At 34.7% G+C, this 13,347-nt stretch overlaps 1 protein-coding gene and 1 pseudogene across 1 annotated transcript in view; both read right to left on the minus strand.

Moving 5' to 3' along the window:
* NDUFS4 (NADH:ubiquinone oxidoreductase subunit S4) overlaps window positions 1-13,347 on the minus strand; it is a 111,391-nt gene that overhangs the window by 49,040 nt on the left and 49,004 nt on the right. The window lies entirely within an intron of this gene.
* LOC114212008 (U2 spliceosomal RNA) lies at window positions 3,272-3,397 on the minus strand (annotated as a pseudogene).

The following is a 13,347-nucleotide window of genomic DNA, read 5'->3' on the forward strand; positions in this document are numbered from 1 at the left end:
ATCCCCTAGCACTCAGTGTCTGACTTCAGATTCAGTTACGGAAAACAATCATAATTCGTTTGTTTCTCTCTTCACACAAATGACTCCACATAGGAGGGAAAAAAGGGAGGGAAAAGAGCTTTTATTGATTGATGAAATAAATAAGATATTGTATCTCCTCTTGTTTAATGTAGATATTCTCAATTAACTTCCAAAACAAATCTGAAAACGTGTTTTAATTTTGTAAGATGAGGACAAGGAAGTTAAATAACTTGCTCAAGTCTTACAGCTAAAAGAATGGATTTAAAGATCTAATGTTATATCTATAAATCAGTCCACAGTCTTTCCAGTGTCCCAAAGTCTCTCACTAGGGTGAAAATTTCAAATAATATAATAATATACACATCATGGTGTTTCTTTTTCCAGTTCATAAATGCCTTCAAAAGTCCATACATTCCCAAAGGGGGAATTAAGGCAATGAGAGAAGAAAAGCTATTAGAGGGTAGGGCCATCTCTGTCTTTCCTCTCTAGGTCTGATTTAGCTCTCCAAGGATTTTAGAGGGAAAGAAGAAAGAAGAAGAAAAAGGACAAAAGTAACAGAAATGTGGAATAAAGGAGAGAAAGGGAGGAACAAGAAGAGTAGAAGAGACATAAAGGAGTGGAAAAAAGAAAAGAATGATAATGTCCAAAGCCATATTTCTTTATAGTCAGTTGGTGAAATGGGAAAATGACAGGGGTGAAGGGGAAACACAGTCAGAGAGATGACTGCCAGCTTCAGAGTCAGAAAAATGAACAGAGTCACAAAGACAGAGGGAAATCGCTATACAAACACTGGAGAGAGAGACAAATCTCAAAAAGCAGAGAGAAAGATGGAGAAAGGAATGGAAGAAAGAGACAGAAGTAGAGTCAAAGTTAAGATGAAGACAGACAACCATCACCACTGGCCCACACCACCAGCTGAAGCAAGCAAGGTACAGAAGCTTAAATGTATGTGGGGCTTTGTCAGCACCTACTTGGTGGACAGCAGCTCAGTTAATTTATCTTCCTTCACAGTGATGACAGATCTCTACTTTTTTCCCCCTTTTTCGGGGGGTTGGGGAAAGAGAGAGTGTGGGTGGGCCAGAGAGAGTGGAGAATTACAGGAAGGAGATAAATTTATTATTTCAGGTCCCAGTATGCTCTTTAACAAAAAACATTTTAAATTCAGAAGATTCTTTAATAGGAAGAATCACTGAATTGTTATACCGTATGTAAAAAAATCTAAAATGCAAAGACAAAAACCAGGATCTTTTAAAATGGCTGTTAAAAATTCAACCACTTGTAGAAAACTTCATGTAGGAAACTTTATGAAAACTCTAAAAATTATTTCATGAATGTAAAAAAAAAAGGCATAGGAGTAAATAAAAATGGCGATAAACGAACCACTTCCTTTGAGCTTCTTTGAAGTGATCTTTCTTTAACCATTAACAGCTAAGTAATTCTCATGCTTTTTTGATCAGTAAATCAGATCAAATCACTTTCCTACTTAAAACCCTAAAATGGCTTCCCATTATAATTAAGATAAAAATCAAACTTCTTACCACCAACCTAAAAATTGTACTGATCCAATCCCTGCCTACCTCTTTGACCTCGTTTTGTTTAATCTTCCCCTTTTCATTATGTCACAGCTTTCTCTCTTGACTACTACCAGCTGGTTTACACTTTGGAGCATGAGCTTCTTCCTCTGCCTGGTATGTTCTTCTTGGACTCTCACATAGCTAACTCCTTCTCATCATTCAGATCTTAGTTCAAATACCATACCTTCTCAAAGTGGCTTGCTTTGATTGCCCTATAAATAACCCCTATTCAACCCAAACCTCCCCAGTTACTCTCTATCCCATCACCTTGCTTTTTTTCTATAACATTCACTAATCTATGGAAGTATCTTAATTATTTAGAAAGTTGGCATATGCTTACACGTGAGAATATAAGCCTTAAGGGCAACAATGTTGTTCCATATTTATAGCTATATGCTCAAATAATATATATGGGTGCTCAATAATGGTGCCATATACATACACACACACACACACACACACACACACACACACACACGTTCAAAAAATGGAATAAACAAATGAAAAAGTATAGTTAAGATTTTATGCTAAAAATAAGAGACAAAAAAAAAAATCCCTTGCAGGATCATCACAAACAACTATAGATTGTCATAGTTGAAAATTCCTGAAAAAAAAAAAGAAAAGAAAAGAAAAGAAAATTCCTAGCCCTAGGGGTGCCTGTATGGCTCAGTTGGTTAAGCGCCCGACTCTTGATTTCGGCTCAAGTCATGATCTCAGGGTTGTGAGATCAAGCCCCGCATGTGGCTCTGTGCTGGAGGTGTGGCCTACTTAAGATTCTCTCTCTCCCTCTCCCTGTGACCCTCCCCGTGCCTCCCTCTCAATCAATCAATCAATCAATAAAAACTCCTAGCCCTAGAATAGCTTTACTCTCTAAACACTCTAGGCACAGGCCACATCAGCCATTTAATACATTATGATGCTTACTAAATTAGGAACCTTATTTTAATATCTTGGATGTCAAATCTCAAACTGTTCAATTAAGTCTAAAAATCTTTTTAATTGACAGATTTTAATTATAACAATATATGCTTAGTAATCACTGCAATACATGCAAATCTGTACACTAATCAGATCCTCAGTTCTTGAAATTACATTAACGTTCTCAGCCCAACATATGTCCTATGTGTTGCCAAGATCATTTTTTATACCTATTTTAGTGGAAGCATTAAAATTTAAAAAACCTACTCAATAACTAATATGCAATATACTCAAAGCTGAAAGAAGTATTAAACATGAAACAGGAATGGAACAAAAAGCCTATTCATACACTTTTGAAAAGTATGCTTTATGAAGAAGCAGAGTTTTGTGAGGACAGTACACTGCATACAGTAAGGGTTCCATATCACCACCCTTTTTTAAACTTCCTCATCTTGTAAAACATGAATATTTGCAAGCTTGCAAGTGGTATTTTAAAGAGTTAGAATCAGCACAGACTAAGTCATATAAAATTAAAAAGCCTGAACACAGAAACAGAATAGTTTGCTAGTCTCAAATTCTGAGGTCTGCATTCTCCTTTGCTCTAATTCTATCCCCTGAGACACATGCAATAAAGAGAAAAAAGTAACTGCCACCAAAAGATGTTACTCCCATTTTCTTCACTTCCTCTCACCTCTGCATTCTTTAAGAACTTACTGTAGTATGATGAACATCAGGCTTTAAGAAGTTTGAAGCAGATATTTGGATGAATTCTTGAATTCTGAAATTATCCAAGTAAGCTGGACAATTAAAAAAGCAGTAACTCTAAAAACAAAATACTCTTTCTACTACCACACTTGATCTTAGCCAAAAGGCCGAGAAGCGATTCTTTCTACTACCAAATAAGCTAACAATCAAAAAAGCCACCTATATTCAAACACAGTATAAATCATGTATCTACATATTCTGATATAAACACTGATGATTCTTCCCAATTATATTCAGTTAAATGAATAAAACTAGACAAGCAATTTCCAAGGAGATAACATACAGCTTATGTACCTTGAATTCATTAAAGAAAAACAGATAATGTATTTTCATATATAAACTGTATAATCTCTAAAATATGACCAAAAAATCTTAATCAAAATCCAAACAAGTAAAATATTATCAATTCTACTTTATTGAGAGCCAAAGCTCCTACATAATAACATGCAAGAATTTTAAATTCGTGAAAGCAAGTGTCAAGTACTACACACAATTTCCATACACAGCAGGTAGTAAAGCAAGAAAAGAACTGACACAGTTACTCTCCTTAAAAGAGACATACAATGGAGAACTGTTACACAGCCCTAGCATACTACAGATCTATGCATTAAAGATGTTGTGGCTATTAACAGTTTAAACCTTTACTGTATTTTGCTAATTGGTACATAGAACTTTAAAGCTTTTGAAAGATAAAACAGTCCAGTCAGTTCAATTCTCCAGCATTGTTAAGTATTCCAAGTAGGAACAAAGAGGAAAATAAATCTGCTTTAATTGCTGAAGAATCACAGATAATAGAGATGGCTGAATAATGTAGAGGAAAGATCTTTTGTTCCTTAAACAATTTTAATATAGAAAGATCATTCTCTATTTTAAATTAAATGGTTCCTGTCCACATATAAAAACTACTATTAACGTCTATTTCCTCTGTAAGTACTTAATAAGTACAAGTTTTATATAATTTGATAATAACGTGAAAGTAACTTATTTTAATTGGGAGTGTGTTTCAGACAACAAAGTTATATACTTAATATAATCTTATTTAAAATAACTAAAAAATAAATGATCTGACTTGTTTTAATCAATAATAAATGTAAGAGTTAACTGAAGTTGTTTTAAAATCCATGTTAATATATTAATGAGTAGAAATATTTCTATTTTAAATGGTCAATTTACTCTATTTAGATAAATTTTCAGTAATTTAAGAGCATGTTTCATCTGTAAACATAAAAATAAGCTATTTTAATATTAGTCTATATGCTTAGGTATATATGTCATGCGATATGAATATTAAATGCAATTTAATAACCTTCTAAACATATAAGCAATCATTTATGTGATTAATATTATTGGTACAAAATACATTTACTGATTAACCTATCCCAAATGTGCAGGAAGAACATTTCTTCTAAGCCATACTGAATCTTTACATTTTTCATTACTTCACAGTTTTTTATATTTTCCAAAATCAGTATTTCTTCCCCTTCCCTCCTCTCTCTCTCCAACTCTCCCCCCCCAACACACACACACAAAACAGTGCCTGAAAAAAGGCCAATTAAATAATGGCCATTTCGTTATAAAATTTACACTTCCAAAATCATTAGTCATTACTTCTTTAGAATTTTAAGCAATAGTATCGTTACAATTTTAAAGGTTATTCAACAATTTTTTTCAGTACCTAAAGGGTAGTGTAAAACCAGAGAGAAGTACATTGTAAAAAAAAAAAAAAAAACTATAGTTGTTTTTAAAACATAAAACTATATTGCAAACTAACATTTATAGTCAATGCTTTTTCTCTTTTTATTTTAATAGTCTTATCTAAATACAAGAATATAAGTAAGCATCTGTAGACTGAAAAACACGAAGAAACATTATTCCATATTTAGTGAAAGTCTTAAAGAAAAAAAATCCCAAATGCTAAACTGCCACCATGGAAGGTTCTCAAAGACTGCTATTCTTTGATGTAAAATGAAATACTACTTAGTGAATAAAACATAAAAAACTCCTGTCTACCCTTCAAAGAGACATATCCTTTGACCCAGTGCTCCAGACTAAAGCCTTGAAATTTTTGCACAAGAATGCTGCGTGAGGAAAGTCCAGACAAAACAGACACTTGAGATGCTAGAAGGCTGTATAACCCCAATTGCAGACACTAGTCCTTCCAATAATCTAGCAGAGATAGCGCTGCCATGCACCAAAAGTAATCTCACCAAAAGAAAACTGACCCCCCACCCCCACCAAAAAGCAAGCAGTCAAAGCAAATCTAAGCCTTTAACTTAGGTTTATCTTTTCCTGCTGGCCACCTCTTAATGACTGATTTTTACTTCAAGTTTGCAGACTTATAAAAGCTTTCAGCTATAAACTTTTAATAAGTTAGGAAGCAAAAACAAATAAAACAAATACTTGTGTAGCAAACAACTTTCACTTCTGAAGGCTTGAAAACATCATTGATTTTCACAAATTTCTTAGAGCAAGTTCAAGCAATGAAAAATTTTAAACCTATTAAAGTGACAAAAAACATTCTATTAAATAACTTGTTGCTGCTGACATTCAAAAACAGCAATATCATCATCCAGTTGACTGACTGTGCTACTAATACCATGTACTTAATCAAACAGCAATTATATACAGCAAATCATCAGCAAGTAACAAAGCTTTAACTGTTGTGTTACTGTTCTTTGGAGGAAACACTCAAGTAGTAAAATAACAAACTGGTAACATTCAAAACACTGATTCTATTTTACATGCACACCTTATTTTTAAAGATATAAATACAGACTACATAAAATGTCCAAAATATATATTAGGATCTTATTACATTAATAGTGTATATTGCAATTTCTCAAGAAAAAGCTTAGAAACAATACTCATCCCTCCCCCTCAACCAACTTGAGTTGTATTACAGACTGCTAAATAAAGTTTCCTTTTTCACATGCATTTGTGCTGAGGATGCATGGATAACCATAATACTTTTGTAAGATTTAAAATAGGTGGTACTTAATAGGTTTTAAACAAAATAATAAGCACCTAAAAGGAAACAAGCCATTCAAATTTACATATATGCCTAGCACGCACAAGTGCCCAATATTTATTAAATAAATAAATGAAAAATGAAGAAAATATGGCAGCCAACATAATTTTACAGAATATACAAATGTACAAGCTATTAAAGCTCATTTCACATTTTTTATTAATTGAAAATTCTCACATATTATGAGGTTATTTTTCTACTTTTATATATAGTTAATAAAAGTAACTGTGACAAACAGGTATTTAAAAGAGGTAATAAAAATGATTAAAACAAACAAAAAAATCAAAAATATACCTATGGAGGTTTAATGTATGTTTTGGTTGTTTCGTGGGGGAGCACCTACACAAAATCTTTAAAGAGTACTGAAAATTTAACTTCTTTTTGTAGTCCAAGTGAATACAGAAAGATAACATGTTCATGGGACTTGGGTTTTCATCAAATGTACTGGAAGGAAATAAAGCTAAGGTGGCATAAAAGAAAAAAAGTTACTCTTTTGCACAAATGCAGACATTCTTCACCCAACCTCCATGACACAGCAACTCCAACAAAAACTAAGGGCCAAAAAAACATTTCTAAGCTTTACTTATTATTTTTAGGAAGTATCTCATATTTGGAAATAATACTGGTACAACCCACAAAAAGCTTTTTTCTTTTTAACACTGTGCTTCTACATAAATGGACAAGATTATTTTTAAAATACTGTCATCTACTCTTTTGATATTTAAAATTTTACTAGTTCATTTATTAGTAAATGAAAAAGACAGTTTATGCACAAGAGAAGACATTCTTAAGACTGACCGATTAGAAATCTACCATGTTCTCTGACAAAAAAATTATTATTAATGGTAATCCAGGGAATACCATTTTATTCTCTGAAGATTTGTTCTCTAGTATGTCAACACTGTATATAGTTCTAAAATTAGGGAACAGATTCTTTACATTAGAAAATGCCCGGCAGATTTACCACCTCTACATTCTATGTCTTTAAAAAAAACCAGAAAACATGTTGTCAATATACAACTGATGCCCAAAATAAAACATTTTATTAAATTTGGCCTGTCAGATGTGATAAAGCTTCATTTGATGAACATGCTGTTTGAGCTAATCTAAGAATAAGTTAAAAAATAAAAAGAGCACATATTTAAGATGAAAGAAATGAAACATGACTTGATAACAGTACAAATAAAAAAGGATCTGAGGTTTTAGCTCTCCATGAAATCCACATTAAGGAAGAAGTATGAGAACCTAAATTTTACGTTGCTTTACTAGAACTGCTGAGATTAAAAGGAATAGAGGTAATAATCTCTGCTATAACCTGCACCATACCTCTGGAGTATCATAAGAAATCCTGGCAACAACATTTAAAAGGGATTCGGTCAAATTGGAAGGTAATCAAGATGATGAATTAACTGGAACTCATGTGAAATGAGTCAAAGCCCTGGGGATGTTTAACCCAGAAAAGAGAAGACTTAGGATAATGATTATCAAACATTTTGGCCTCAGGACTCCTTTATATGCTTATAAATTATTGATACCCCAATGAGGTTTTATTTATATGAGATATATCTATAGATATTTACCATATAAGAAATTAAAATGGAGAAAAATGTAAATTATACTTAATTTAAAATAAACCGATTATGTATCTACATAAATAACAATGAAAAATAACTTTTCAAAAACTAAGAGTGGCAATGATTTGCATTTTTGAAAATCTCTAATATCTAGCTTAATAAAAGCTGAATTCTAACATCTGTTCCTGAATTCAAACTGTTGTGCTAAGTTGTCTTGGTTTCAATAAATGAAGAAAATCCATCCTCAGATATGTAATTAGAAAAGGGAGCAATATTTTAATAGCCTTAATATTTTCATACCCAGTTACATTAAATTCATTGTTCTTTCTTGCACTTTAAATGAAACTTTTACCCATGCATGATTTTATAATATCATACACTGGTCGTATGGAAAATACTATTTCAGAAACGTATGCACATCTTCCAATTGTTAGCATATTTCATAACACAATATTTTAAAAATCACATTCATTAATACCCCCACCAATCCTATTAGAACAGTCTTTAAGTATGGGAAAGATGCCAAGCTCAATCAGATTAGGTGATAGAATCAAGTTTTACAAAAATTCTAATTTTCACTTGAAATCTTCCAGTTTATCATTAGCAACACTTCCTTGAACTTAGTTTTTGAGAAAATGTCTGCCATGTACTGAAAACTGAATAACCATCATTTGTCTGTCATCTGTTACTGTTTTTTCACTTAAAAGATACTCCATGAAAAATGTGGCTAAATTTGGTTTGCAACAGCAACTCAACCATACAGGTGCTCTGCTTGAGACAACTGCGGTACTTCAGTATGCAGCAAAAGTGTTTTATGCATATAATTTCTGTTTTGTCACATGGAACATAAAAAGATGTTTATGCAGCACTGAAATTTTTTAAATTAATAATTTTTGCTGATTCATCAAGGACATTAAGTGAAACTGTATTTTTTTTAATCACGAATGCAAGAAGGTGAAGAATAAAATGACTAGTAGCACAGATGTACCAGAATTGCTTTTGGGGGCGCCTGGGTGGCTCAGTTGGTTAAGCGACTGCCTTCGGCTCAGGTCATGATCCCAGGGTCCTGGGATCGAGCCCCACATCAGGCTCCCTGCTCAGTGGGAAGCCTGCTTCTCCCTCTCCCACTCCCCCTACTTGTGTTCCCCCTCACGCTGTGTCTGTCAATTAAATAAAATCTTTTTTTTTTTTAAAAAACTGCTTTTGTAACTTAAATGTCAATGGCAACACATCTTTGTATAATTTTCTAAAATAGTTTGATTTATGGACTTTTACGAGGGTCTTGGGCCACCCTCCACCTCCACCCTGCCCAGACCACTCTTTGAGAACCACTGAGTTAGGATGACCAAAGAGCTGTTTTCAAATACACAGAAGGCTGTCATGTAGAAAATGTCATGTCCTCTATAACAGGGCAGACCTTGAACCAATGGATATTACTTATAAAGAAGATCAGCGGGGCACCTGGGTGGCTCAGTTGGTTAAGAGTTCGCCTTTGGCTCAGGTCATGATCCCAGGGTCCTGGGACCAAGCCCCATATCGGGCTCCTTGCTCAGCTAGGAGCCTGCTTCTCCGTCTCCCTCTACTACTCCCCTCCTGCTCACATGCGCACGCATTCTCTAGCTCTCTCTCTCGAAAGGAAGGAAAGAAAGAAAGAAAGAAAGAGAGAGAGAGAGAGAGAGAGAGAGAGAGAGAGAAAGAAAGAAAGAAAGAGAAAGAAAGAAAGAAAGAAAGAAAGAAAGAAAGAAAGAGAAAGAAAGAAAGAAAGAAAGAAAGAAAGAAAGAAAGAAAGAAAGAAAGAAAGAAAGAAAGAAAGAAAGAAAAAGAAAAGAAAAGAAAAGAAAAGGAAAGAAAAGAAAGGGAAAGGGAAAGGGAAAGGAAAGAAAGAAGGAAGGAAGGAAAGAAAGAGAAAGAAAGAAAGAAAAGCAGATTCGGGGTGCCTGGGTGCCTCAGTCGGTTAAGCATCTGCCTTCAGCTCAGGTCATGATCCCAGGGTCCTGGGATCCAGCCCTGCATCGGGATCCCTGCCTCTCTCTCTCCTCCCTGCTCGAGCTCTCTCTCTCCTCCCTGCTCGAGCTCTCTCTCTCCTCCCTGCTCGAGCTCTCTCTCACTCTCTCTCTCCCCCAAATAAATAAAATCTTAAAAAAAAAAAAGGAAGCAGATTAACACCAAATTAAGGAACAATCTTTCCCCCTTTTAAAAAACTGAGATGTAATTCATAAAAAAAAAAAATTATCCTTTAAAGCTTACAGTTCTATGTTTTTTTTAAACAAATGAATACAAATAAGGGTTTTGTGGGGCACCTGGGTGGCTCAGTCAATAAAGCGTCTGCCTTCAGCTCAGGTCATGATCCCAGGGTCCTGGGATCAAGCCCCGTATCGGGCTCCCTGCTCAGCAGGAGGCTGCTTCTCCTTCTCCCTCTGTGTTTGCTCTCTCTCCCCCAAGTAAATAAAATCTCTAAAAAACAAAAATAAGGGTTTTGAAAAAAGAATCACACCATAATCAAGATACAGAACAGTACTCTCCCAAATTTCCTAATGCACTTTTTAGTATATTCTGCTTCCTACATCCAACCTTGACAGTGATCAATGCTCTGTCCCTAGAGTTTTGCCTATTCTAGAATGTCAAATAAATGGAATCACACAGTAGGTAGCCTGTGAGTCTGGTTTCTTTTACTTAATATATGCACTGGAGATTCATCCAGATTTGTTATTAACTGGTGAGTAAAAGTTTACTATATAGAGGTACTGAAGTATAGTTGGGGTGTTTTCAGTTATTGGAATTATGAATAAAGCTATTAAAAACACTTGCATGCAGGATTCAGTGTGAACATAAGACTTCATTTCACTTGAGTAAATATTGAGAAGTGAGACTGCTAGATTATATGGTAAGTGTATATTTAACTCTGTAATATACTACCACACTATATTCCAAAATGTCATTTTGCATTCCCACCAGCACTCTATGACAGTTCCAGTAGATCTGCATCCTTGCTAGCACTTGGTATGGTCAATTTTTTTCAAGCCATTCAGATAAACGTGCAGTGGTATCTCAGTGTAGTTTTAATATTCATTTCCATAATCACTAATGATGTTGAGTATCTTTTCATATGCTCATTTGCCATATGAGTATTTTCTGGGTAAAGTGCTCATTTTTATATGAGTTAATATCTTATTATTTAGTTGTAAGTGTTGATTTTCTGGATACAACTCCTTTATCAGATAAGAGTTTTGCAAATATTTTCTCCTTATCTGTGCCGTCTTTTCATTCTCTTAACAATCTTTCAAAGAGCAGAAACTCTTGACTATAAGGAAACCCAACTTTATAATTTTTTTTTAAAGTAGGTTCCACACCCAGTGTGGAGCCCAATGTGGGGTTCGAACTCATGACCCTAACATCAAGACCTAAACGGAGATCGAGTCAGACACTTAACCAACTGAGACACCCAAGCACCCCCCAACTTTATAGTTTTTAAAAAAATGGATAACACTTTGGTTTGTATCTATAAAATATGTCTAAGGGGTGGCTTAGTCGGTTAAGTGTCTGCCTTTGACTCGGGTCATGATCCAGGGTTCCGGGATCAAGCCACATGCTGGGCTCCCTGCTCAGCGGGGTTTTGTGGGGCGCCTGGGTGGCGTCTGCTTCTCCCTCTCCCTCTGCCCCTCCCCCAGCTTGTGCTCTCTCTCACTCGCTCACTCTCAAATAAATAAAATCTTTAAAAAATAATAAAATAAAACACATGTCTAACCCAAAATTACAAAGTTTGTCCTACATTCTCTTCTAGAAGTTTTATAGTTTTTAGTTTTACATTTAGAACTATGAGTTTACATTTAGAACTTTCAGTTAATTTTTGCATATGGTACAAAGTATGGATGAAGGTTTTTGTTTTGTTTTACATTTGGAAATACAATTGTTCCATCTTCATTTGTTGAAAAGACTATTTTTTTCTCAGTAAGAAATAGCTTTCTAATAATTAGAGCTGATTAGTAATATATTTTTTTAAATATTTTTTGACTGTCATTTGACTTTTTTTTTTTTAAAGATTTTATTTATTTTTTTTGACAGAGAGAGAGGGAACACAAGCAAGGGGAGTGGGAGAAGGAGAAGCAGGCCTCCCACAGAGCAGGGAGCCCGATGCAGGGCTCGATCCCAGGACTCCAGGATCATGACCTGAGCCGAAGGCAGACACTCAACGACTGAGCCACCCAGGCACCCCCTGATTAGTAATATAAAAAGTAGCCTCAAAAGAAATGAGAACCAGTTAACTGGAAATATTTTAAACATAAGTTTGAGAACAAGTTGTTCAGTCTAATAAAAAGGACAGAAGATTAAATTATCTTTCTTACTCTATAAAGTCCCCCAAGAAAACTGTCTTGGAGAAGGCTTACAAGTCTTCCTTCATGTTCCTAACCCTCACCCTCCAGCAGTTCATCTTTTATCTAGTTAATCACTTACTGGATTTCCCCATAAAATTTCTCTTGAATAAAAAGTTGAACAATCTTTTAAATGAAAAATAATTGGATTCAGTAAATATAACTATGAAACATCTAAAGTTATCCTCTGGTTTTACATTCCTAGGACCCATTTTCCAATAATAACAAAACTTTATCCCCAACTAAGTTTAGTCCACGTGCTTAAGCCCTGGGCTGTAAGAGGCATCACCTATATTAATTTTAATGCATTATGTAAGAATATCCAATACAAATTATGATAATGGCCAAATCCCTTACCTTACAATTAAGATACTAGCTTTTATCCAATTTCAGGTACAAATATAATAGTAATCTAGTCTTGAGTAGTTAATTAAAATGGTATTCTTAGCTAATAAGTTGGTTTACATTACATAATAATGATGTTAAAATGCTGCTTCCACATCTTCTACAATACTTATATTTACTTCACATTTTGAAATATTTTTATCATTAATGTTGATATATAGTAGATCCCCCACTCCTGCACCACCCCATCCACGGTTTCACTGTCTGCAGTTTCAGTTACCCATAGTCAACCACAGTCTGGAAGCTAATGATTCTCCTTCTAACATATCTATCTGATAATATATCTAACGCTACGTCCCAGTGCCTACGTAATTCCCCTGACTTCATCCCATCACGCAGGCATTTTCTCACCTCACAGCATCACAAGAAGGGTGGGTACAGGCCAATAAGATATTTTATTTATTTTTTTTAAGATTTATTGATTTATTTTGAGAGACTGAGAATGAGAGAGAGAGAGAGAGAGAGAGAGAGAGCACATGAGAGGGGGGAGGGTCAGAGGGAGAAGCAGACTCCCCGCCGAGCAGGGAGCCCGATGCGGGACCCAATCCCGGGACTCCAGGATCATGACCCGAGCCGAAGGCAGTCGCTTAACTGACTGAGCCACCCAGGCGCCCCAATAAGATATTTTAAAAGAGACCACATTCACATAACTTTTATTAGAGTATATTGTTATAATTATTCTTTTTTTTTTA

This window comes from Eumetopias jubatus, unplaced genomic scaffold (genome assembly GCF_037043125.1).
Source record: "Eumetopias jubatus isolate StellerSeaLion01/CBP00866 unplaced genomic scaffold, mEumJub1_p1.0 scaffold_5, whole genome shotgun sequence".
In the NCBI taxonomy this organism is placed as follows: domain Eukaryota; kingdom Metazoa; phylum Chordata; class Mammalia; order Carnivora; family Otariidae; genus Eumetopias; species Eumetopias jubatus.